Source organism: Podarcis filfolensis (genome assembly GCF_964270895.1).
Source record: "Podarcis filfolensis genome assembly, chromosome: 3".
Taxonomy (NCBI): domain Eukaryota; kingdom Metazoa; phylum Chordata; class Lepidosauria; order Squamata; family Lacertidae; genus Podarcis; species Podarcis filfolensis.
Window position 1 is genome coordinate 116,522,808 of NC_139606.1, and position 26,444 is coordinate 116,549,251.

General features: G+C 44.4%; 2 long non-coding RNA genes across 4 annotated transcripts; both read left to right on the plus strand.

Moving 5' to 3' along the window:
- Window positions 1–2,480: 2,480 nt before the first annotated feature.
- LOC310760373 lies at window positions 2,481–9,458 on the plus strand. 3 transcript variants are annotated; one of them, XR_014546935.1, is made up of 3 exons: window positions 2,481–2,678; window positions 6,212–6,341; window positions 9,237–9,458. It is a non-coding gene; the product is annotated as an uncharacterized lncRNA (long non-coding RNA). The 3 variants fall into 3 exon arrangements; XR_014546936.1 differs by lacking the exon at window positions 2,481–2,678 and adding an exon at window positions 2,818–3,041; XR_014546937.1 differs by lacking the exon at window positions 2,481–2,678 and adding an exon at window positions 4,534–4,970.
- Window positions 9,459–14,860: 5,402 nt separating this feature from the next.
- On the plus strand, window positions 14,861–19,491 carry LOC310760112. The gene is made up of 3 exons (XR_014546782.1): window positions 14,861–15,022; window positions 16,605–16,731; window positions 19,306–19,491. It is a non-coding gene; the product is annotated as an uncharacterized lncRNA (long non-coding RNA).
- Window positions 19,492–26,444: the final 6,953 nt, after the last annotated feature.

Here is a 26,444-nt window from a genome sequence, read left to right on the forward strand (position 1 = left end):
GCAGGTGGAGGGAGCAGAGAAGCACAGCCCCTCCAGTATTAAAATATGAGTCCTGTTTGAAAAAGGTGTCTGAGAGATATGGTGGTGATGAGTTAGGAAGAGGAGAAGGAGGAGGAGGAGACAGGTGAAGATTGCCCTTTTCATTTGATCTAAGCTGTCTCCTTCTGAAACATAAGTGCAGCAGATCTGTATGTTGAAATCCCCATGGACAACCAAACTAGGTGTCTCCAGTAGCACATCCGCCACGACCTGAAGCAGCTTGGGCAGGGAATCCTTGGTGCAGCGGGGAGGTCGGTACACCAAAAGGAATCCTGTACTGCTCCTATTGCCCAACTTCCAGAACATGCACTCAGAAAACTGGGTCTTCCCAATAGGACGCCTGGTGCAGACTAATGACTTCCTAAAAATCACTGCAACCCCCACCCACGCCCACATGACCTGGGTTGCTGTGCGTAAGAGAAACCTGGTGGGCAAGCAGCGGCAAGGACAGGCCCATCTGCTTCATCCAACCAGGTCTCTGTCACACATGCCAGGTCAAGTCCTCCATCCACAATCAGGTCGTGGATGGTAGTGGTCTTATTCATCATTGACCTGGCATTGCACAGCAGCACCTTCAGGTCATGTGGGTCTCCCTTATTGATTCCAGTATCCATCCGGCCAAGACCGACCCGGAGGCAGGAATAGACTTCAAACAATGACTAAACCTGCCTCCTCAGTAATGACATGGTCTGGAATTAGCATAACTCCTCCTCCTACCCGTGATCACCAAGATCGGGTGTTCCAGCACGCGCACGCGCGCGCACACACACACACACCCTGTGGAACCTGCCCCAGCCATTCTGTTGGCTGTGGCCCACTCCCCAGCAGCCCTGACCCTCTTCACCCAAGCATCATGAGCTTGCACATTGAGTATATGAGATTATTCCTTGCAATAAAAGCAAATTCAAAAACTCCATTTCCTCAATGTCTGTTTTTCAGGCATGGGTGTCTTTGCTTGAATAATATTGCCTTGCTATCATCAGAAAGCAAACCCTGAAGGGAGGGAGGGAGGACCCCAAAAAATAGGCCAATGAGGAGGACTGAGCACCCCTCTCCCATAATGTTCTCTCCCTCTCCCATAATATAAGAACCCAATGGGGACTGAATGAAGCTGGATGTTGGGGAATGGTGGGGGGTTCAGGACAGACAAAAGGGAAGTCCATTTTCATCCAGTGAATAGTCACAGCACTCCATTCATTGCCACAAGTCACTGTGATGACCACCAGCCTGGAAGCCTTTAAAAATGAATTAGACAAATCCACAGGGGATAATCATCCCTTATTGGTGTGATCAAAGTTCCTCACAACATCAAACCATCTTGCAGAAAACACTAACGGCTGCAGGGCATTACAAAATTTAAAGTTCCTTGCAACATCAAGCCGTTTTGCAGACTACACTAACAGTTACAGGGCATTACAAAATTTAAACGAAACAATGGAAACAGTTCATATTAACAAATCTCCACAGAAAATTGACAGTAAGTTCTGGCAATAGAGAAAGAAGAATTGAACCCAGATTAAGGACAAAAAAAGCACCTCGGAAGATGAATCTTGCCCCAGCAACAACTCCTGAACAATATCCACTTTTTTCTTTTTTGAGTTTTATTAGGACTTTAATGTAATATTTTTATTTATACTTTCCATTACATTTTTTTTCATTTCAATCAATATAACCATTAATAATCATTGACTTCTCCTCTTCCACGATTTCATTTATTTATGAATTACAACTGCATATTCTAATTACTCTTTGTGTTTTATTTTCTCCTTGCTCCCTATAACTTCAATACTTACATCTACTGAATTTACTCCAACCCTGCTAACCTTTTAACTGATTTAAGATAATTGTTCAGTTATTCTGAAAACATTTTTCATCCTTCCTTAAAGATTCCTTCTTCTTGAGCCCTTATTCTGTTAGTTGGCTTTCCTAATTCCATATATTCCATCATTTTCACCTGCCGCTCCTCCTCTGTTAGTATTATTTTCTCTCTCTATTTCTGAGAGTAAACCATTTCCGCTGCCATGGTTCTGTAGAGAAATAAAAATGTGGGGACACCCATACCTAATATTCCTAATAAGAAGATTTCTGGTCTTTTTAAGCATTTTCTTCATTTCATTACATATCAGCTCCAAGAAATCCTTTGCTAATTTAGAGGTCCACCCAAAACAATACCCTCTTGACATTTTTGTCTTTGCCAACCTGGTGCACTCTCCAGAATTTGTTGTTGTTGCACTACAGCAACTGTTATCTCCAGGCCATGCTGGCTGGGGCTGAAGGGAGCTGCCATCCAACACAGTTGAAGGCCACCAGGTTGATCCAGCTGAAATTTCCAAGGGATCTCCAACGTCACACCCCACACAGGAACACTGCAATGTTTATTCCATTACACCATAAGGGCATGGTGATCTATGGCCAGGGTGCTTTAGACCAGGAAGGCCTGAGTTCTAATCCACACATGCCCATGAAACTTACTAGATGATTTTACACCATGCACATTCTCTGCCATAGCTACTGTGTCATGGTGATGAGAAGCGAGGGCTGCAGAGATCCAGGCTGCAATCTCTGCCCAGCCATGAAGCACATTGGGGTGACCTTGGGACAGTCACCATCTCTCAACCCAGCCAGCACACTCTGTTGTTGTGAGGATATCAGCTGTGGATCAGCCTTGAGCCCATTGGAGGAAAGGTGCAATAAATTTGTTGGAAGCTGCCCTGAGAGGCTGGGGCAACCCAGTCAGATGGGTGGGATACAAATTAAGTAGTAGTAGTAGTAATTAGGTTTATCTCATGAAGTTGTTGTGAAGTTAAAATGGGGTCAGCAGGAGAGCGCAAACTTCGTAGGAGGTGCAGTATATCTGTATCTCTTACTATAGAATAAAATTGTAAGTCGGCGTCACTTTGTTTTCATTGTCTGCTTTCCCAAGGTTCTAAAGGCAGGAGTGGGATGAGGATGCTCTAAGAAAACAGTGTGACAATGCAGGATTGAGAGAGAAGCAAATGAGGGCAGGTTGCTACGACCTTTCTAGCCCTCTGGTGATTGGCAGGAGGAAAAGAGAAGGAACTTGGGAGGGCAGGTGGACCTCACTAGGGGGCATTTGGAGGGGGAGAGAGGGAGAGAGGTGTGTGGTAATGTTAGGTCCCCAATGATGGTGACGTAGGGCAGAAGAGGAGGAACTAGGGAGGTAGCAGGTGGAAGGGGCTGGGGGTAAAGGGTGCATTTGCAGTGCTGTGGATGAGCAAGATGGAGCACTGGGATGAAAGAAAGGGGTTGTGGGTCAGGGGGACGGAGATTCTGGAGGCTAGTCATGTCTGTGGTAGGTGGCTGAGGGAGGTTGAAAGGAAAGACTGGAATGGAAGGAGAGTGTTTATAACACTTCTAGGCAATGCTTAGCTAAATGGACTCAATATGAGGTAGCTTCTTATCTTCTAAAACACACGCCCTACCTCTGGAATCCTTTGGAAAAACATGGCAGTTCTCAAACACCCAGAGATGGAAACCCTCCCATAGTAACTTGATATATTTCAGAAGCAGTGGCGTAGCGTGGGTTGTCAGCAGCCGGGGCAAGGCAAGTAATTTGCGCCCCCTAACCCGTGGATTTGCGCCCCCTAACCCGTGGATTTGCCCTAACCCCAGATGTTGCGCCCGGTGCGGCCGGCCCCCCCTGCACCCCCCACGCTACGCCACTGTTCAGAAGTCATTGCTGGAAAGGATATTGGAGGCAGCCTGGTCCAACCTTAAGCTCAGGGAAGAATCTCCAGCACAGGTTGGAACTGCAGCATCCTTAAGAGAAAACTATTCAGCCTCTGGTTATACCTCTTGGGCTTGCCGATCAGATCGGTGGTTCAAATCCCCGTGACGAGGTGAGCTCCCATTGCTCTGCCCTAGCTCTTGCCAACCTAGCAGCTCAAAAGCAAACCAGTGCAAGTAGATAAATAGGTACCACGGCAGTGGGAAGGTAAATGGAGTTTCTGTGCTCTCTGGTTTCTGTTACAGTCTTCCGTTGCACCAATAGCAGTTTAGTTATGCTGGCCACATGACTCGGAAAGCTGTCTGTGGGCAAACACTGGCTCCCTTGGCCTGAAAGCGAGATGAGCGCCGCAACCCCATAGTCACCTTTGACTGGACCCAACCGTCCAGAGGTCTTTTACCTTTTACCTATACCTCTAGTAGAGAAGACCTCCCACATCAGACTGATCAACTGTCAACACAAAACCTCCTTGCATGTAGAATACCAGCTTTCAGAAAGGAAGGCTACAGAATGATGGGAACTGCAGCCACATTGGCTACTCCAGGTTTTGGATGTCTTGAAAAACACTAAAGCATTCTGCAGCAGCCAATTATCTGTTTTTCTCTAATCTTTGGATTAATTTGTAATTTGAAACCCCCTTTGCTTCATCTTCAGAGTGCCTAATGTACACTGTGAGCCTATTCATTTTTTCGGTTTGTGTTTTAAATCTCCAAACTTTTTTGTTGTTGCTACACTGTACATTCCTGCTCTATTGCTTGTTTTAAATACTTCTATTTAAAAATTAACAAAACCTCCACATTGTCCTAAGATAGGTAGGCAGTTTTTGTTTTGTAAGAATGAGGAAATGCTGAGAGAGGAAAGAGGCAACTTGAAACTGTCCTTAACGTTTGTGGTCTGTAGCTGGGATGCTGTCTTTGTGGACACTGCTCTGACTGACAGACTGTAGCAATACCTTTCCAACGGCCTTTGATTTCGGCAAGTTTCCCTTCAACCGCTCCCGGTGTCACAACGTCCCAAGGATCCTATAAATATTGAAAGCTCTGTCTTGCCCTGGAAACCTTTGAGACTTGGCCTTTTTGTAAGACTGAATCCAGCTTTCCCGCATTGCTCCATCCCAGCTGAGTCATGAAGATCCTCCAATTGTGCCTGGCAGTTCTCTCTTTGCTGCTCCTGTCTTCCTCAGGTAAGGGAGAGGGACACTTGTCAGCCAGTGGGAAGGGGAAGAGGAATCAAGACGTTGTTCTGTGGCCCTGCAAAGGGAACAAGCGTTTCTCTCTAACTTTTATACCATAGAAGGAAACTGGCTTGGTCCTTCCATCAGAAATGGGTTTCTCCAGAAGCTGCACCCTGCATCATGCGCTGCAACTCCCATTGCACACTCGTGCAGAACTGTAGCAGCTTGTGTTCCGTTTCGAGATTTCTAAACTGTTAAGCAGCTTACAAATGCTTTTATATAAATAAAATAAATAAAAATAGCTAGAGATGTTTCTTTAGTAGACACTGACAGCCAGATGATACTTGCTTGAACTAGCACTGGTAGCCTTCTAGCTAAATTTCAGGCAGAGGCATGGCCTAGTCCGTGATCTACCTGGCTCAGTACAGTCTACACTGACTGGCAGTGGCTCTCTGGGGTGCTAGGCAAGAGTCTCCCCAAACCCTCCTTGGAGATGATGAGTTGATGCTTGGCTGTTCCACAGAAGAGGGAAAATACTTGCTCTCTGCTGCCCCAGAGGGCAGGACTATTTGGATCAAGTGATGCATAGGTTTCAGTTGAACATTAGAAAAACCTTCCTGATGGTAAGAGCAGCTGTGGTGGGCTCTCGCTCACGGAAGAGCCATCTGTTGGGGGAAGCTCACATTCTGGATTCTCTGCATTGTTCACAGGGTGGAGTAGATGACCCAGTGACGCCCTCCATCCTCTCCTATAAACCAATAGGAAACTCAATCGGAATCCTGGTCTCCATGTGGGCAAAACAACGCCATCCTTGCACAAAAGGGATGCTTGGGGGAGGACCTCAAGCACACCAGATATTCAAAAAAAAACTTAAGGGTGAGGGACTCAGGAAACCTTCTCCCACCCAAAAAAGTAGCCCACAGACTAATGAGGCCCATTGTCTATTTGTGGGGGTGGGGACTGGAGAGGAGGGTGCATGGAATGGTGTACCAGGGATGAGGGCATGGCCAGCTGAGACCATGAAAAGGAGCACTCTGAACTATAAGCACTTCGTTGAAGGTCCCATTTCTGATGAAGTGATTCTGAAGCAGGAATGGGGAGCAACTTCAGCTAATGAGAGGTGCTGGCGCCCCAACATCCAGAGAGTTGCGGAATCCCCCATTCCTGAACTTGTGCCTCCCTTTCTTCCTCTTCTGAATTTCCTCTCCTCTCCCCAGTGGACAGTAACCTATTTTTCTTCCTCTGTGTAGGATCTGCCCAGCTATCACCAGTTAATGGTCATCAATGCAGAGCCTCCGGTGGTCGTTGCAGATTTAGAAAGTGTCGCTCACCCAACATTGAGTTTGGGAAATGTGGATGGCTGAGGAGATGTTGCATAAGGTAACTTCAGCTTACCAGACAAGAGATCAAATGAGTAGCCAGAATATGTGTCATCAAAGTTTTTTTGATGCTTGCTAGACTTAACCAGAAGTTTCTTTAGATGTCTGAAGGCAGCCCTGTTTAGGGAAGCTTTGAATGTTTAATAGAATATTTTATTTTAATATTTTGTTGGAAGGTGCCCAGAGTGGCTGCTGGGGAAACCCAGCCAGATGGGAGGGGTATAAATAATAAATTATTATTATTATTATTATTATTATTATTATTATTATTATTACGGTATTGTGTAAAGTATGCATGTTTGTATGCATTATTCTAAGATTTATAGTTGGCCCATCAAAAAGACTTTCCCCAGGGCAACTTCCAAATGGCAATAAAATTTGATCCATAAAGAAGAAGAAGAGAAGAAGAGTTTGGATTTGATATCCCACTTTATCACTACCCTAAGGAGTCTCAAAGCGGCTAACATTCTCCTTTCCCTTCCTCCCCCACAACAAACACTCTGTGAGGTGAGTGGGGCTGAGAGACTTCAGAGAAGTGTGACTAGCCCAAGGTCACCCAGCAGCTGCATGTGGAGGAGCCAGGAATCGAACCCAGTTCACCAGATTATGAGTCCACCGCTCTTAACCACTACACCAAAATATTAAAATGGTTTGTAGTTCAAGTGCTGTCTCTGGCAGCAATCCTATATAGCTCCATAGAGCTATAAGATACAGTGGTACCTCTGATTGCGAACGGGATCTGTTAAAAACAATTCCTCAGATAAAAAAACAGCTAAAAGATTGTGGAGACCCGTCTATTGGGGGAAATGTCTCCCTGTCCCACTAACCTCAATCTAGCAACCCCACCTGCCCAATTTCTTATCTGCAACCAGTGCAGGGTGCTGGCATAGTATATTGAGTTTACACTACTAGGAAATCTTGGAAATAACATCCTAAAACTTCCCCTTCTACTTTTTCTTTTAGGCCTATGATCCTAATTCTATTTAACCTACTCCCAATGCCCATATAGCGGGACGCGGGTGGCGCTGTGGGTTAAACCACAGAGCCTAGGACTTGCCGATCAGAAGGGTGGCGGTTCAAATCCCCGTGACGGGGTGAGCTCCTGTTGCTCAGTCCCTGCTCCTGCCAACCTAGCAGTTCGAAAGCACATAAAAGTGCAAGTAGATCAATAGGTACCACTCCGGCGGGAAGGTAAACGGCGTTTCCATGCGCTGCTTTGGTTCGCCGGAAGCGGCTTAGTCATGCTGGCCACATGACCCGGAAGCTGCAATCCGGCTCCCTCGGCCAATAAAGCAAGATGAGCGCTGCAACCCCAGAGTCGGCCACGACTGGACCTAATGGTCAGGGGTCCCTTTACCCTTCACCTTTAATTCCCATATCTTCAATCCTCCACTTCCCATTCAGTTCTGTTTTGCTATTGTGCCAAGTTGAGGTGGGACCTGCCCTGCGCTATATAAATGACCGCTCCCCACACCAAAATGTGGGGGCCCCTTTTGCACTGTCGCACACAGTCATCCTCCCCCCACCCGATCCCATGCGGCTCCCAGCAGTACAGCCTGGATATATCGCACCCCCAAGCTGGACGCCTGGAGGTAGCTGCCTGTCTCTGCCAGATACCGAATCCTGGCTAGGGGGGGCGTTCCCAGGAGAGAGCTGGCCAGGTGAGGGGAGGGATCGACCAGCCCACACAACAGTGGGCGGAACTTACCTGGGAGTTCTCAGTCGGCTTCAGAGCTTCTCCCACCCTGCCCTCCCTTAGTTAAGCCTTCTTTTGCAGGTTAAAATCTTCTTCACCAGTACGCAGGTGCTGCTACGTTATGGTCGCTGTTGAAGGGCCGGAAAGGAATTTTCCTGCATTGGCAGGTTTTGCCTTTCCCGTAGCAAAACGTCACAACTTTGGCAGTTTCAGGTCTTGGGCGGAATCCTTTAGTTTCTCTTCCCTATATGGGGGAGGGGCCCTGAATCGGTGACCCACGCCCCCCCTTGTGGCAGTGATCCAGGGTTCCCCATTAAAGGGGTTGTTTTGAGGGGAGGCATTGGCCATACGCCAAGAGGTTGTCATTGCTCTCCCCTGCGTCAGTGGCGAAATGGGGGGTGGGCTCTCTGCTTGAACAGACGTTCTCCAGAGCCAGCCCAATCCCCACATATTCTGGATAACCCTGATGTTCCCCAGATCCCCAGCCGGGGACTGGGAGGGATAAATGCCAAGGTCTCCCTACATCTGAAGTTTTCATAAAGTTGTGACCAAATTTTAATCCCATAACACGTTGTCTTGAGTCATTATTCCATGCGAGTGTTGCCCAGGGTCGGGTGTTCTCCACCTGTCCGTGCAATAGATACCAAAAAACCAATACAATATCTTCTTGTTTCAAAGTTCATTGTCAGTAAAGGTAAAGGGACCCCTGACCATTAGGTCCAGTCGTGGCCGACTCTGGGGTTGCGGCTCTCATCTCTCTTTATTGGCCGAGTGAGCCAGGGTACAGCTTCCGGGTCATGTGGCCAGCATGACTAAGCCACTTCTGGCGAACCAGAGCAGCGCACGGAAATGCCATTTGCCTTCCCGCCAGAGTGGTACCTATTTATCTACTTGCACTTTGATGTGCTTTCGAACTGCTAGGTTGGCAGGAGCAGGGACCAAGCAACGGGAGCTCACCCCATTGCGGGGATTCGAACTGCCGACCTTCTGGTCGGCAAGCCCTAGGCTCTGTGGTTTAATCCACAGCGCCACCTGCGTCCCATTTCCTTTCACTACTTTCCTTTAATTGTTTTGGCCCATTGATTCCCCGTACCATCAGTTCATATTCTTCTGAGTGCTTCACCTTCCTTTACTCTCTTTTCGATTTCGACATCTGATTCTAGGTGAAATGGGAGTAACTCTGGTATTTGTCTTTTCCAGATTTTTCAGGAAGGAATGATTGCTGCCTGCTTACCCAGGATCCTTTGAAAAATGGGAGATGTTCCCTCACCTTGAGAGCCACTGGATCCTGCTTAATCCCTTGCTGGAGACGCCTTCTGCTTATTCCCCAAAGCATCCAAATAAAAATTAATAAATGAAGACTTCAGAAAAATTCCATCAATTGTATGAGCTTATTCCTTGCAATAAAAGCAAAATAAAGCACTCCATCCCCTCTGTTTCCTATTTTCAGGAATGAGTGCTGTTGCTTTTGAAGCCAAAATGGCACTTTTCACCTACGGGGAGGAATCCCCCCAAACAGCTCCAAGAGAAGGACTGAATGACAAGGAGGAGAAGAAAGGAGGAGGGAATGGGAATTAAGGAGAAGCAATTTTATTCACTTTTAAAGGCAATCCAACCTTATTTGCACTTTCTGAAGCAACAGGTGAACTGAAACAGAATGTGAATACAGTGGTACCTCAGGTTAAGAACTTAATTCGTTCTGGAGGTCCCTACTTAACCTGAAACCGTTCTTAACCTGAAGCACTACTTTATCTAATGGGGCCTCCTGCTGCTGCCGTGCCGCTGGAGCACCATTTCTGTTCTCATCCTGAAGCAAAGTTCTTAACCTGAAGCACTATTTCTGGGTTAGCGGAGTCTGTAACCTGAAGGGTATGTAACCTGAAGCGTATGTAGCCTGAGGTACCACTGTACTCTGTGCTCTGAATTTTTCAGTGCAGTTCTCCCACCACACAACTTGGGGGAAAATGTGTACAATTGGGGAAAGTGTGCCTAAGTATGCATATATTAATGAAAACAAAAATGCATTATATCGGGGAATAGTTCTATATTGGGGAATATTTATTTGCAGAAATATGAATTTTGGGCAAAGTTTCATACAAACAGGAAATTGCCACTGAAATGTTGATTTATTTATTTTTATTTAAAAAACACAAATTTATGTGGAAATGCGGAGAACTGGATTTAAGATTGGAAAAATGAGAAGCCAAGAGAAACCACAAGGGAGAGATTCTCCCATCCCTAGAAGGAAGGGATGAAAGGGAAAGTCCTAGAGACGGGCATGGCTGGCTTGTTGGAGCAGAGAACAAAGGCACCTCCCCATAGCAACATTTTATTTTGCATGTTGGTCATGAAATCTCTAACCCACTCTTCTTCTCTTATATACGCTGGAGTATGGAGAAAGTAGGAAGCAAACAGTGGAGTCTCTCCCAATGCTTGGAAAATGTTCTTGCTTTCTGTTTCTTTACACTTCCAAGCCACAGTTTCTGGGCTCTCCAGTAAGGGCTGACAAAGACTTCCTTGGCCCAAGGTAGATGATAGCCAGCTTGCTGATATTTGTAGTTTTGCCTTCCTTCCAAGAGGTGGAGTCAGAGACTCGCTTTCCTTTGCGAAAAAGGCAGAAGCAGAAGGAAAGGAAAGGTTCTCCTTTGGTGGGTGCATTTCAGTAAACGGTAAAAAAAGAGAAAAAGAGACACAGGGACAGAGAGAAAGCAAGGGAGCTCTGGGGTCTGGTTTTATTCTCTGTGTTACTCAGAGATGTTTAACTTGAAAAGCAATGATTATTTTAAAGGCTTGAGTTCTTAATATGGCAAAAAACAGCCTTCCCCAAGCTAGTGGCCTGGGTGGGCCTCATCATCCAGGAATTTGTTTGTTTGCTATTAAAAATATTTCTAGACAGTGGTTTGCTTTTTTATTTTTTTAAAAAACCCACATGACAGTAAACAATTTACATTAGAGTCACTTTGATAAAAGCAAACTTGAATTGATTTTAAAAGCATTTATAAACCACTTAACATTTTAAACATCTGTAAGCAGCACACCATACTAAAAGCAAATAATGCCATTAAAACAGCAATTTTTCCAAAAAATAATTAAGTAGCAGTATAAAAAGTGGGGGGGGGGTCAAACAAAACATCGTGGGATTCCAGGAGATGAAGAAAAGGGTTTTATCAAGCAAAAAATGCCTCAAAGCTGAATTAAAAATATGCCAAATACTATACAAAAATGAGGAAAGAAACAGTCCGAGGGGTACCCCCTCCCATAAAACTTTGTCTTAAAATAACCTAGAGGCAAGAACTTAGGTTGGCAAAGCTTTATGTGAACAATTTCAACATATTTTTGCTAATACATAGATTGACTATGCAGGCAACCATTTGATTTAATCTTATGGCATTTTTTAAAAAGCATTTTACTAGAGGGCAACAGTTTATCTGACAAACCAGAATTTCTGCATCTTGTCAAAGATATTATTGTTACCTACCGTAAGATGGTTAAACAATGGTACCATTTTATGATGAAAATTACTTACTACAGAGCATAGGAGCAAAGGACACTGATCATATCAGATGGGTCTATCTGACTCAGTACAGTCGTACCTTGTTGTCGAACCAAATGCATTCCGGAAGTCCGTTCGACTACCCAAAACATTTGACAATGAAGGCATGGCTTCCGATTGGCTGCAGGAGCTTCCTGCACTCAATCGGAAGCCACGGAAGCCGTGTCAGACGTTCAGGTTCCAAAGAATGTTCACAAACCGGAACACTCACTTCCCGGTTTGAGGTGTTCGAGAGCCAAAACATTTGATTTTTTTTTTTAATGATATTTATTAAAGTTTCAGAAAAGATTACAAAAATAAGAAAAAGAAACAAAAAAGAAACAAAAAATACAAAATACAGAAAAATAAAAACAATTAAAAACAAATCAATCTTTCCATGTCTTGTCTTTCATTTACTTGTTTCCCTGACCTCCTCACACCTCCCTTTTTTGTATTCCAGTTCAGTTAGTTAATTCAGCAAATCCTTTCCCTCTTTGTTTTTATCTTAATCCTTTATCTTAATATATTATAACTTTACATTCTCACCTGTTAACAATCCATTTTTACATACTCCTTTGTAACATTACTGCTAAAACCGCTTAACTTCATTCCAACATCATTCTAACATTCATTAATTTTACAGTATTTCTGTAAATAGTCTTTAAATTTCTTCCAATCTTCTTCCACCGACTCTTCTCCCTGGTCTCGGATTCTGCCAGTCATTTCCGCCAGTTCCATATAGTCCATCACCTTCATCTGCCATTCTTCCAGGGTGGGTAGATCTTGTGTCTTCCAATACTTTGCAATAAGTATTCTTGCTGCTGTTGTAGCGTACATAAAGAAAGTTGTGTCCTTCTTTGGCACCAATTGGCCAACCATGCCCAGGAGAAAGGCCTCTGGTTTCTTCGAGAGCCGAAACATTTGAGTAGCAAGGCATTCGAGATCCAAGGTACGACTCTGCTGTCTAAGATGACTGTCAGCATCTCTCCAGGGGTCTCTCCAAGCCCTACCTGGAGATGCCAAGGACTGAGCCTACAACCTTCGTGGAGGAGAGGGCTAATGAGAGCAGTTATCCCTGATGGCTGTGCTCTGTCTCCACAGTTGGAGAGAGCAATACTTCTGAATACCAGTTGCTGGAAGCCACAGTTGGTGGAGTGCTCTTGCACTCAAATCCTGGCTTCCTGCAGGCATCTGGTTGACCACTGTGAGAATAGAATGCTAGATGGCCAGATCCAGTAGACTCTTCTTGCAGGACCAGGCATCGAACTCCCCATACCCCAACCCGTATAATGTTGTTGTTGTTGTTTAGTCATTTAGTCGTGTCCGACTCTTCATGACTCCATGGACCAGAGCATGACAGGCACTTCTGTCTTCCACTGCCTCCCACAGTTTGGTCAAACTCATGCTGGTAGCTTCGAGAACACTGTCCCACCATCTTGTCCTCTGTCGTCCCCTTCTCCTTGTGCCCTCCATCTTTCTCAACATCAGGGTCTTTTCCAGGGAGTCTTCTCTTCTCATGAGGTGGTCAAAGTATTGGAGCCTCAGCTTCAGGATCTGTCCTTCTCGTGAGCACTCAGGTCTGATTTCCTAAAGAATGGATAGGTTTTATCTTCTTGCAGTCCATGGGACTCTCAAGAGTCTCCTCCAGCAAACCCGTATAATAAGAGACCATTGAGCATTTAACATTTGTTAAAAAACCCGAGGCATTTTTGTTGCGGATTGTAGGGAAAGACCTGCCAAAAAAGTTGAAAAACATCTTCATGTATGCGACAACGGGAGCGAGAATTCTGATAGCACAAGGATGGAAGACTGAAGAAATCCCAACTAAAGAATCATGGCAAGAAAAATTGATGAACTATGCAGAACTGGCAAAATTGACACATAAGCTACGGGACAAGGATAACTGTGACTTTAAGGATGAAAGGGAACCTTTCACAAAGTATTTGAAGACACAACAAAACGAACTGGACTCCTTGGCAGGTTTTGAATAAACATCCACATTTATTTATTTTTTTACTGATAATAATTAGCTAAATAGTTGGAGGATTTATACAACTCTGTAACATGCAGAAAATAGCATTATTGGAGAAACCAAAGACTGGAACTGAGGGAAGTCGGGGGGTGGGGTGGGGGATGGGTTTTGTGTTCTGAATGAATGGGTAGTGGTTGGAGTAGGGCTGTAGAGTGGGGAAGGCCAGGGGGGCCATAGCCCTGGGTGCATAAATTTGAGGAGGGGAGAGCCAGGCACCCCCATGTAAGAATCCCCAACCTGCCTGCAGCTGGGGGTCTCTAGGCTCCAGAACGCAGTCTGGCCTTGTTGCCTTGGCCCTGGGCGCCTCACTGAATGGCTGCCTGGCCAGCACTGGAAGGGTGTGTGTGCCAAGGGTCATGTCAGCCGACTGGAGTGCCCTCTGCATTGGCAGACATTGCAGAGTGGCCCCATTAAACCTCTGTGCTCCAAGCCCACCCAGCAGAAGTGGCAATGGTTGGGTTGGCACATTATGTTTTGTTCACCATCTGTGCAGCCCCTGGTCCCCTCCCCCACAGGTTCCCACAAGCATAACTTTATTTTAGGCATGAGTTTAAGAGTTTTCAAAGCCCATGAGGCCTTTGGTAAAGGCTGTTCTCCCATTGGAGTGCTCACAGCCAAGTGTTTCACAATTTTTGGTGATCACACTGCCTTTAGTTCTAACAGTAGGTGCTCAGTGACTCACCTGGGTGCTTCTTCCGGTTTTAGCGTCCTCCACGTCTCACAATGGGCCAAAACCTCTAATCTTTCCATCTCTACATGTCGTTCTGGGGAAGACAGTGTGCTGATGGCTGAACCAGCAGCCCTACTTTCCTTCAGGGCATGGTGATGACTTGCTAGACTTTGCAAGGAAGTGGGAGGAAACAGCATCCCAAAGATCCTACAAATATGAATTACTCGGCTCTCCCCTGACAACCTTCTGGCCTGTGGCCCTCTACCGTCTATCATAAGAGAGCCATGAAGATCCTACTTGGAGTGCTCACAGCCCAGTGTTTCCCATTTTTCGGTGATCACACTGGTGACCTTTGCCTCTTCCAGTACACTGCCTTTAGTTCTAACAGTAGGTGCTCAGTGACTCACCTGGGTGCTTCTTCCGGTTTTAGCGTCCTCCACGTCTCACAATGGGCCAAAACCTCTAATCTTTCCATCTCTACATGTCATTCTGGGGAAGACAGTGTGCTGATTGCTGAACCAGCAGCCCCACTTTCCTTCAGGGCATGGTGACGACTTGCTGGACTTTGCAAGGAAGTGGGAGGAAACAGCTTCCCAAAGATCCTGCAAATATGGATCACTCGTCTCTCTCCTGACAACCTCCTGGCCTGTGGCCCTGCACCGAGTCTCACTGCACCGTCTATCCTAACAGCGCCATGAAGATCCTCCAGCTATGTTTGGCTATTCTGTCTTTGCTGCTCCTGGCTACGTCTGGTAAGTGATACAGAAGAAGGCGGTTCTCTTCAGGTCCTGCATAGTGGGGCTGGGAAACAGCACTATTCAAAGGTTTTGAGAACAGCTCAGTATTTTAACCCTTCTGCTTTCTACCAAGTCAAACCACTGGTCCACCTAGCTTAATAATGTGTAAACTAACTGACAGTGGTGTGTGTGTGTGTGTGTGTGTGAGAGAGAGAGAGAGAGAGAGAGAGAGAGAGAGAGAGAGAGAGAGAGAAACTGGGGTGGGAGAATGGAATGGAGAGGAGAGCACTACTCAGAACTATAAACACTTTCTTATTTTGTTTTATTATTGAATTTGTTAGTTCAAGGTCAAAGGCCTGGTTATAAAGGAAAGTTTTGACGTGCTGCACAAATATATGTAATGATGGCTCCAGGTGATCCTCCTTGGGGAGAGCATTCCACAAACAGGGAGGCACCACAGAAAGGGCCATTCTCGTGTTACCACCCTCCAGACCTCACATGGAGGGGGCAAATGAAGAAGGGCCTTAGATGATGATCATAGTGTCTGGGCTGGTTCATCTGGAGAGAGGCAGACCTTGAGGTCTTGCAGCCCTGAGCCATTTAAGGCTTCATAAGTCAAAACCAGAACATTGAATTGGGGCTGGAAATTAACTGGTAGCCAGTGCAGTTGGGCCAAGAATGGTATAATATGCTTGGGCCGTCTTGGCCAGGTGAGCAACCAGACCAGCAAATTCTGCATCAGTTAGTTTCCAAACTGTCTTTGGAGGCAGCCTACGTATAATGTGTTGCAGTAATCTTGAAGGTCCCATTTCAATGGATTCCAAAGCAGGGATGGAGATCATGTGTCAGGGACTGGCTGGACGAGGAGGAGTGGTGTTGAGGTGACATCTGGGAACCCCCAAATGCAAATCCAAGAGGAAGAAGGCTCAGAGCCCGGGGATTGTTGGTGGGATACTGAGGAAAGTTCAGAGGGAGAAGATTGGGAGGAGGTGCAGTGTGCCAAAGGGGCAACAGGGTTTAGTGAGCAGGACAAACCTGTGACAGGGAGCAGTTCACACTCCAAGGCTGAAGCAGAGGAGGGGTGGTGGTGAAGAGGCTGCTGAAGAATGCCTGGAGTCTCCCTTTCCGGTTGTGACAAGATCCCCTGACCACTGGTCCCCAATAATGTGCAGGGCACTGAGAAAAGCAGAACAGAGGTCAGAGGTGGGCAGACGACTTTAGATAAGGCTTGGGAGATGTTTGGAAGAGGAGGAGCGTTCGAAGGAGTGGAAGACAGGGACCTTCAGTCCTGGTAACTGCTCAGTAGGGACAAGAGTTACTGGGACGTGTGACTTGAGTTGTATGCCGATTCCTTGAATAAAAATTAAACTTCACTGACAACTGTTTCTTTGTGATGACCGGCATCTGACTCCAGCTCAGACAATATGTGTGGTCAATGGTTGGAGTTGGGAGCTGGAATGCCACCGTACCCTGAGGTGCCAGTGAACTTGTACCCCCTTTTCCTTCCTCTTCTGAATTTTCTTTGCCCCCTGAAAACTCATAACCTTACTTTGCTCTCTGCAGTGAACAGTGATATTTTCTCTCTCTTTTTGTGCAGGATTTGCCTGGGAGACACCAAAGAGTAAGGAAGCCTGCAAGGCTGAAGGTGGTAAATGTGTACTTGTGACGTGTCTCCATCTTACTGAGATCGGAAGCTGTGAGGGGAAGATGAAGTGTTGCAAAAAGTAATCTCGTTTTGCCAAACAAGAGATCAAACAAGCTATGAGACATAAGCATAATTTCACAAATAGCATCCACGGCCCAAACCCTCCAGGCTGAGCATTTCAAGGAGCCTCTGATTTCAGGGTCTTCAGGCCCTTTACTAATGACTCATTTCTGTGAACCACAATGGGATTTACAGCCAAGGAAACACACCTGAGTTTTTCCCCATCTCCTTTTGCAAATGCTACAGCCTCTTCTTATCTTCTAGTGTTGTAGCCCTTGCTCACATATACTTAACATGTAGGGCTGATGAAATTGCCATATGTATTGCATTCCTCAGTTCATTAACATATCATTTAAATCATGGTGCCATTCTTTGCTTCAAGGTCCAACTCAAATTTAGTACTAGGATTTCCCCATATTCCTCACACAACTAACTCTTTTGAACATTTTGAAAACCCATGTTAATATCTCTAAAAGAGTTTGTAGAGTCTCAGAGTTGATTCTGTAATTGGGATCTGCCATCATTTGTTCATTAGACTCTGACAGTAGAGTCCTAGGCCGCGCGGGTTTTTCTTAAAAAATGTTTAGGGGTACTCTCATGTTGACTCAAGAAAATCACTATTTTATAGTTCAAATGTTGTTGTATAGTCGTTTAGTCATGTCCGACTCTTCATGACCCCATGGACCAGAGCACGCCAGGCACTCCTGTCTTCCACTGCCTCCCACAGTTTGGTCAAGCTCATGCTGGTAGCTTCGAGAACACTGTCCCACCATCTTATCCTCTGTCGTCCCCTTCTCCTTGTGCACTCAGTCTTTCCCAACATCAGGGTCTTTTCCAGGGAGTCTCCTCTTCGCTTAAGGTGGCCAAAGGATTGGAGCCCCAGCTTCAGGATCTGTCCTTCCATTGAGCACTCAGGGCTGATTTCCTTCAGAATGGATAGGTTTGATCTTCTTGCAGTTCATGGGACTCTCAAGAGTCTCCTCCAGCACCATAATTCAAAAGCATCAGTTCTTCAGCGATCAGCCTTCTTTATGGTCCAGCTCTCACTTCCATACATCACTACTGGGAAAACCATAGCTTTAACAGAAAATAAATACAGTAAATGGACATGCATTACCTCATATTACACAGCTGACAGTTCACCTATAACGAGTGTAGGGCAGCTTTCAAAACGCTAATAAGACCCACATGCAAAAACAGCATGAGCACCTTGCCGTTTGTTACGACGTTTTGTTGTGTGCGCGGGAGGGGGAAACCACATGGGAAACTGGTGTTGCATCTTTCAATGTTTCTTTTAAAATTCGTCTATAGCTGCAGCTACACAGTGCTTCCAGGACAGCCCTGCGGAGTTTTCCAGGCGCAAATGGGCCTTGAGGGAAGGGGGAAGAAGCTACGGGGAAGGCTCTGCTTTGTGATTGGTTCCCGTAGCGGCAAGGAAACCCGGGCTGCGCCTCTCCCCCCTCCTGCCTTTGCTGTTGCTGCTGGAGGAGGCCATGGAAATGGCATAGACGATCACGCCAGATCCCAAGACACCTCTTCCTGTGGCTGGAAGAGGCTTTGCTTATTCGCAGAAAGCATGTCAACAAAAATGTTTAGGGGTACCTGTACCCCTGCGGCACCCCACCCCACAAAAAAGCACTGGTCCTAGGCGTGTCTCCCTTTTCTTTTAGATCTGTACAGTGGTACCTCGAGTTACGAACTTAATTCGTTCCGGAGGTCTGTTCTTAACCTGAAACTGTTCTCAACTAGAGGCGTTCTTTCGCTAATGGGGCCTCTATCTGCCGCTGCACCACCGGCACACGATTTCCATTCTCATCCTGGGGCAAAGTTCTCAACTCGAGGTAACTCTTCCAGGTTAGCGGAGTTTGTAACCTGAAGCGTTTGTAACTTGAGATACCACTGTAATTTTGGCTTCTTTTGGTTCTCTTTTTTACTAAGGAAGATCTCTGTAATCCTCCATTTTAATAATAATAATAATAATAATAATAATAATAATAATAATAATAATAATTTATTCCCCAGCCACTCTGGGTGGCTTCCAATAAAAGATTAAAAATACATCAAAAAATCAGTCATTAAAAACTTCCCAAACAGGGCTGCCTTCAAATGTCTTCTAAATGTCACATAGTTGTTTATCTCCTTGACATCTGATGGGAGCGTGTTCCACTCATGTTAATATCTCTAAAGGGTTTGTTCAGACTCAGAGTTGATTCTGTAACTGGAATCTGTCCTCATTTGTTCATCAGAATCTGACAGTAGAGTCCTAGGCATGTCTCCCTTTTCTTTTCTTTTCTTTTCTTTTACTTGTTTATTTTGTCTAGATCTTCCATTTTCCTTCATTTGTCATTTGTAGTGTTTTTCAGTTCTCAGATGAGCTGGACATGCACTAGAACAATAGAAATATATACAGAAAACCATGACAAGATCTTTATTCTTGTCCACAGGAGTTTACATTTCCCTTCAATACTCATTGTTGATTGCCTTAGCTCATTCATTCCCTGCAATGCTCCACCTTCCTATGTTCTTCATTTTGACATCTGATTCCAGGTGAAATGGAAATAACTGCTGTATATTTTGCTTTGTTTTCAAACAGGTTAGACTGATGGAGGAGGCCTGCTTACCCAAGATCTTTTAAGAGCCACTGGATTGCCGCTTGATACCCAGTTAGAGACACCTTCTGCTTCTTCACCAAAGCATCTGGATCGAAAGAATAAGCCATCGTAAAATGTTCCATGATTATACCAGCTTGCCCCTTTCAATAAAAGCAAATTAAAAAGTCGTGTTCCCTCTCTTTCCAGTTTTTTTCTTTTTCTTTTTCGAGTTTTTATTAGGACTTTAATGTACTATCTTTATTTATACTTTCCAGAGATCACAAGGGCATGGTGATCTATGGGCAGGGTGCTTTAGACCAGGAAGGCCTGAGTTCTAATCCACACATGGCCATGAAACTTACCAGATGACTTTGGACCACGCACATTCTCTGCCAGAGCTACTGTGTCATGGTGATGAGAAGCGAGGGCTGCAGAGATCCAGGTTGCAATCTCTGCCCAGCCATGAAGCACATTAGGGGGACCTTGGGACAGTCGCCATCTCTCAACCCAGCCAGCACATTGTGAGGATATCAGCTGGGGATCAGCCATGTACAGTGCCTTGAGCTCAGTGGGGGAATGGTGCAATAAATTTGTTGGAAGCCGCCCCAAGAGTCTGGGGCAACCTGGTCGGATGGGTGGGATGCAAGGAATAAAATTATTATTATTATTATTATTGTTGTTGTTGTTGTTGTTACCCTTGAGGTTGTTGTGAAGATAAGATGGGGTCAGGAGGAATGGGCATATTTCACAGGAGGTACAGGATACTGCTATATCTCTTACTATAGAATAAAATTGTAAGGCAGCGTCACTCTGTTTTCATTGGCTGCTTTCCCAAGGTTCTAAAGGCAGGAGTGGGATGAGGATGCTCTGAGAAAACAGTATGACAATGTAGGATTCGGAGAGAAGCAAGTGAAGGTAGGTTGATATGCTTCAGCACCTTGGTTTCCGAATGTTTTGGAAGTCGAACAGACTTCCGGAATGGATTTAGTATGACAACAAGGAACGACTGTACTGAGTTAGATAGATCGATCCAACATGATCAGTGTCCTTTGTTCCTATATTCCCAGACAACACAATAGAACTAGTAAGTAATTTTCATCGTAAAAAGGTCACATTGTTTAACCATCTTAGGGTAGGCAACAAAGAACAATAATATCTTTGACAAGATGCCGAAATTCAGGTTTATCAGATAAACTGTTGCCTTCTAGTAAAATGCTTTTTAAAAAATACCATTAGATTAAATCAAATGGTTGGCTGAATAGTCAATCCATGGATCACGTTGAAATTGTTCGCATAAGACAACATTTTATGGGGTTTCCCCCCATTTGACTGTTTTTTCTCATTTTCCCCTTGTTTTTCACATATTTTTAATTCAGCTTTGAGGCATTTGTGTTTAAAAAAACCCTTTCTTTCTCTCCTGGAATCCCATGATTTTGTTTTGCTTGCTTTGCTTTGTTACATTTCATTTCACTCCCCCCCCCCCAAAAGATCTTTTTATACTGGTACTTAATTGTACTTAATTTAGTATGTATTAGGTACTTAATTTATGATGTATTGCTGTTTTAATGGCATTAGTTGTTTTGAATATTGTGTGCTGCTTACAGATTCTAAAAATGTTAAGTGGTTTATAAATGCTTTCAAATCAATTCAGGTTTGCTTTTATCAAAGTCACTCTAATGTTGTAAATTGTTTCCTGTGTTGCTTGGTTGTTGCTGTTTTTTTAAAAAAACAAACCACTGTCTATAAAGATTTTTAATAATATAAGTAAAATAAAAAAATGCCTTCCTTCAATACTGAAGATGTGTCTTCTTCTATCTGAAGAAGTGTCCATGCACACAAAAGCTCATACCAATGACAAACTAAGTTGGTCTCTAAGGTGCTACTGGAAGGAATTTTTTTATTTTGTTTTGACTCCGGCAGACCAACACGGCTACCTACCTGCACTTTTAATAATATAAATGGCCTTGTCCCAGTATACCTGAAGGAGCTTCTCCACCCCCATCGTTCAGCCCAGACACTGAGGTCCAGCTCTGAGGGTCTTCTGGCAGTTCCCTCCCTGCGAGAAGTGAGGTTGCAGGGAACCAGGCAGAGGGCCTCCTCAGTGGTGGTGTCCGTCCTATGGAACGCCCTCCCATCAGATGACAAGGAAATAAAGACCTATCTGACTTTTAGAAGACATCTGAAGGCAGCTCTGTTTAGGGAAGCTTTTAATGTGTGGTCTTTTATCGTATTTTTAATATTCTGTTGGGAGCCGCCAATAGTGGCTGGGAAAAACCAAGCACGATGGGCCGGGTATAAATAATAAATTATTATAAAATTATTATTATATAAATAAATTCCTGGATGATAAGGCCCACCCAGGCCACTAGCTTGGGGAAGCCTGGCTTATGCCATATTAACAACTCAAGCCTTTAAAAGACTCGTTGTTGTTCAAGTTAAACATCTCTGAGTAACACAGAGAATAAAACCAGACCCCAGCGCTCCCCTGCTTTCTCTCTGTCCCTGTGTCTCTTTTTCTCTTTTTTTACCGTTTACTGAAATGCACCCACCAAAGGAGAACCTTTCCTTTCCTTCTGCTTCTGCCTTTTTCGCAAAGGAAAGCGATTCTCTGACTCCACCTCTTGGAAGGAAGGCAAAACTACAAATATCAGCAAGCTGGCTATCATCTACCTTGGGCCAAGGAAGTCTTTGTCAGCCCTTACTGGAGAACCCAGAAACTGTGGCTTGGAAGTGTAAAGAAACAGAAAGCAAGAACATTTTCCAAGCATTGGGAGAGACTCCGCTGTTTGCTTCCTACTTTCTCCATACTCCAGCGTATATAAGAGAAGAAGAGTGGGTTAGAGATTTCATGACCAACGTGCAAAATAAAATGTTGCTATGGGGAGGTGCCTTTGTTCTCTGCTCCAACAAGCCAGCCATGCCCGTCTCTAGGACTTTCCCTTTCATCCCTTCCTTCTAGGGATGGGAGAATCTCTCCCTTGTGGTTTCTCTTGGCTTCTCATTTTTCCAATCTTAAATCCAGTTCTCCGCATTTCCACATAAATTTGTGTTTTTTAAATAAAAATAAATAAGTCAACATTTCAGTGGCAATTTCCTGTTTGTATGAAACCTTGCCCAAAAGACATATTTCTGCAAATAAATATTCCCCGATATAGAAATTTTCCCCGATATAATGCACATTTGTTTTCATTAATATATGCATACTTAGGCACACTTTCCCCAATTGCACGCATTTCCCCCCAAGTTGTGTGGTTGGAGAACTGCACTGAAAAATTCAGAGCACAGAGTACAGTGGTACCTCAGGCTACATACGCTTCAGGTTACATACCCTTCAGGTTACAGACTCTGCTAACCCAGAAATAGTGCTTCAGGTTAAGAACTTTGCTTCAGGAAGAGAACAGAAATCGTGCTCCAGTGGTACGGCAGCAGCAGGAGGCCCCATTAGCTAAAGTGGTGCTTCAGGTTAAGAACAGTTTCAGGTTTAATTAGCCTCCTTAACCCCCCCAGGATGGTGGGGGGGACGGCCCTTGCCTGCTGTGCCCTATACCACCCCCGAATTTGTGGGGGTGGGGGCACTAGGCACAAAGCCCTCCTGTGGGATTTCGGCACTCCTCGACGCCGTCCCTGATTCGCGCTGCTAGTTGCAAGCATCTTCAAAAGAAACAATTTGGACGAGATAAATTGCACATGCTTCAAGGAAAAAGGGGAGTAAAGACTGCTGACTGAAGAGATCTCTGATAACAAGACAAGAATAAAATATGAGAAGATACGTCAAGATACGGTATGACTTGAGGGGGGAGGGGGTAAAAAAACCTGCCTTTCATTATGTGATTTAACAAGAATCCCCTCCCCAAATGAGTCAGGAACTAAGGACTTAAGCTGTGGATTTAAGGCTGTGTGGAGATAAACTTTCGAACCAAAGCAATGTTTCAAGACGAAGCTGGAAAGCTAAGAGTTTTGGAATGACGCAGTTAAAAATGCCGTCGCCATTTTGGGAGGCATTGTTGGAGCTCTTGGGTCTGGGAGGAGAAAGAGAGAAATAGAGGTGTTTACATACGTCTCGGTGGGACTCAAGAGCGAAAAATGCCAAATTTATGATGGAAAGAGCGATGTTATCTACGAAGGAGATATATGGAAACCATCTGGACTTAGTGGAGGAACGGGAAATCCACACAGGATTATTATTTTGCTTATCAGCTTAAGGAGACTAACAGAAGAGATCGTAAAGGAAAAATAGAAATTATATGAACAAGATATGATGTGGAAACACCAAGATAAGACTGAATAGAATTATGAATTTTGTTTGGACTGATTGGGACTGATTTGGACATTAACTCAGTAATAAGAAGATGATCTGAATCCCCCTTTGGATCTTGAAGTATGGGTTCCCCCAACAAAATTTAAAAATTTGGCTTTGTAATTTGGAATCTATGTGATGTGATTTAATTTGATGTGATTGGCCAGTTAATAAAAATTATTTTTTTAAAAAAGAGAACAGTTTCAGGTTAAGTAGGGACCTCCAGAACGAATTAACCTGAGGTACCACTGTATTCACATTCTGTTTCAGTTCACCTGCTGCTTCAGAAAGTGCAAATAAGGTTGGATTGCCTTTAAAAGTGAACAAAATTGCTTCTCCTTAATTCCCATTCCTTCCTCCTTTCTTCTCCTCCTTGTCATTCAGTCCTTCTCTTGGAGCTGTTTGGGGCGATTCCTCCCCGTAGGTGAAAAGTGCCATTTTGGCTTCAAAAGCAACAGCACTCGTTCCTGAAAATAGGAAACAGAGGGGATGGAGTGCTTTATTTTGCTTTTATTGCAAGGAATAAGCTCATACAATTGATGGAATTTTTCTGAAGTCTTCATTTATTAATTTTTATCTGGATGCTTTGGGGAATAAGCAGAAGGCGTCTCCAGCAAGGGATTAAGCAGGATCCAGTGGCTCTCAAGGTGAGGGAACATCTCCCATTTTTCAAAGGATCCTGGGTAAGCAGGCAGCAATCATTCCTTCCCGAAAAATCTGGAAAAGAAAAATACCAGAGTTACTCCCATTTCAGAGGCAGCACTTGCACTACAAACCATTTTAATATTTTCTCCCTTTATGGATCATCTTTTATTGCCATTGGGAAGTTGCCCTGGGGAAACTCTTTTTGATGGGCCAACAATAATGCATGCAAACAGGCATACTTTACACAATATAATAATAATAATAATAATAATAATAATAATAATAATAATAATAATAATAATATTCATACCCCGCCCATCCCCTTCATGGATCACTGCCTTGCCGTGGCGATGGGGCTTGAATAACACAGAGAAGCTATGAGCTATGTTGTGCAAGGCCACCCAAGATGGACAGGTCATAGTGGAGAGTTTTGACCAAACGTGATCCACCTGGAGCAGGAACCGGCAAGCCACTCCAGTATCCCTGCCAAGAAAACTCCATGGACAAAGACAACAGGCATATAAAAGTTATGATGCTGGAAGATGAGCCCCTCAGGTCGGAAGGCGTCCAACATCCTACTGAGGAAGAGCGGAGGACAAGTACAAGTAGATTCAGAGCTGATGAAGCGGCTGGGCCAAAGCCGAAAGGACGCTCAGTTGCGGATATGCCTGGAAGCGAAAGGAAAGTCCAATGCTGTAAAGAAAAATATTGCATAGAAACCTAGAATGTAAGAACCATGAACCTTGGTAAGTTGGATGTGGTAAAAAATGAGATGGCAAGAATAAATATTGACATCCTGGGCATCAGTGAACTAAAATGGACGGGAATGGGCGAATTCAGTTCAGATGACCATCACATCTACTACTGTGGGCAAGAAACCCGTAAAAGAAATGGAGTGGCCCTCATAGTCAAGAAAAGAGTGGCGAAAGCTGTACTGGGATGTAATCTCAAAAATGATAGAATGATCTCGACACGAATCCAACGCAGACCTTTTAACATCACAGTAATCCAAGTTTATGCACCAACCACTGGTGCTGAAGAAACTGAAATTGACCAGTTCTATGAAGATTTACAACACCTTATAGAAATGACACCAAAGAAGGATGTTCTTCTCATTATAGGGGATTGGAATGCTAAAGTAGGGAGTCAAGAGATAACAGGAACAACTGGCAAGTTTGGCCTTGGAGTTCAAAACGAAGCAGGGCAAAGGCTAATAGAGTTCTGCCAAGAGAACAAGCTGGTCATCACAAACACTATTTTCCAACAACACAAGAGACGACTCTACACATGGACATCACCAGATGGGCAGCATCGAAATCAGATTGATTATATTCTCTGCAGCCAAAGATGGAGACGCTCTATACAGTCAGCAAAAACAAGACCTGGAGCTGACTGTGGCTCAGATCATCAGCTTCTTATAGCAAAATTCAAGCTTAAACTGAAGAAAGTAGGAAAAACCACTGGGCCGGTAAGATACAATCTAAGTCAAATCCCTTATGAATACACAGTGGAAGTGAGGAACAGGTTTAAGGATTTAGATTTGGTGGACAGAGTACCTGAAGAACTATGGACGGAGGCTCGTAACATTATACAAGAGGCAGCAACTAAAACCATCCCAATGAAAAGGAAATGCAAGAAAGCAAAGTGGCTGTCCAACGAGACCTTACAAATAGCGGGGGAGAGAAGGCAAGCAAAATGTGAGGGAGATAGTGAAAGATACAGGAAATTGAATGCAGATTTCCAAAAAAAAGCAAGGAGATACAAGAAGGCCTTCTTAAACGAGCAATGCAAAGAAATAGAGGAAAACAATAGAATGGGAAAAACCAGAGATCTGTTCAAGAAAATTGGAGATATGAAAGGAACATTTCGTACAAAGATTTCCATAATAAAAGACAAAAGTGGAAAGGACCTAACAGAAGCAGAAGACATCAAGAAGAGGTGGCAAGAATACACAGAGGAACTATACCAGAAAGAAATGGATGTCTCGTATACCCCAGGTAGTGTGGTTGCCGACCTTGAGCCAGACATCCTGGAGAGTGAAGTCAAATGGGCCTTAGAAAGCATTGCTAATAACAAGGCCAATGGAAGTGATGATATTCCAGCTGAACTATTTAAAATTTTAAAAGAAGATGCTGTTAAGGTGCTACACTCAATATGCCAGCAAATTTGGAAAACTCAGCAGTGGCCAGAGGATTGGAG